The sequence below is a fragment of the Amblyraja radiata genome, chromosome 1 (genome assembly GCF_010909765.2).
Source record: "Amblyraja radiata isolate CabotCenter1 chromosome 1, sAmbRad1.1.pri, whole genome shotgun sequence".
Lineage (NCBI taxonomy): Eukaryota > Metazoa > Chordata > Chondrichthyes > Rajiformes > Rajidae > Amblyraja > Amblyraja radiata.
In genome coordinates this window covers 6,492,219-6,492,695 of record NC_045956.1, presented here as the reverse complement: position 1 = coordinate 6,492,695, position 477 = coordinate 6,492,219, and positions in this window count along the sequence as shown.

Genomic DNA, 477 nt, shown 5'->3' with positions numbered 1-477 from the left:
CTTTCAATGATGGATTGATAGAAACGGACCAGGAGGTGTTTGTGGACTCTGAACTTTTTGAGCTACCCCCAACTATTTAGTTTAAACCCACACGTGTAGCACTAGCAAACATGCCTGCCAGAATGTTGGTCCTCCTCCAGTTAAGGTGTAACCCGTCCCTTTTGTACAGGTCACCTCTACCCCAGAAGAGATCCCAGTGGTCTATAAATCTAAATCCCTGCTCCCTGCTCCAGCCCCCCAGCCACACATTCAGATCCACTATCTCCCTGTTCCTGTCCTCACCAGCGCGTAGTTCAGGAAGCAATCCAGAGATAACCCCACCACAGAAGTCCTGCTTTTCAGTCTTCTTCCTAACTCTCAAAACTCACTTTACAGAAGCTCCTTCCCCTTCTTCCTGAGGTACATGGATAGGACAGGTTTGGAAGGATATGGACCGAGCGCAGGCAAGTGTGATTAGTGTAGCTTGGACAGGTTGGC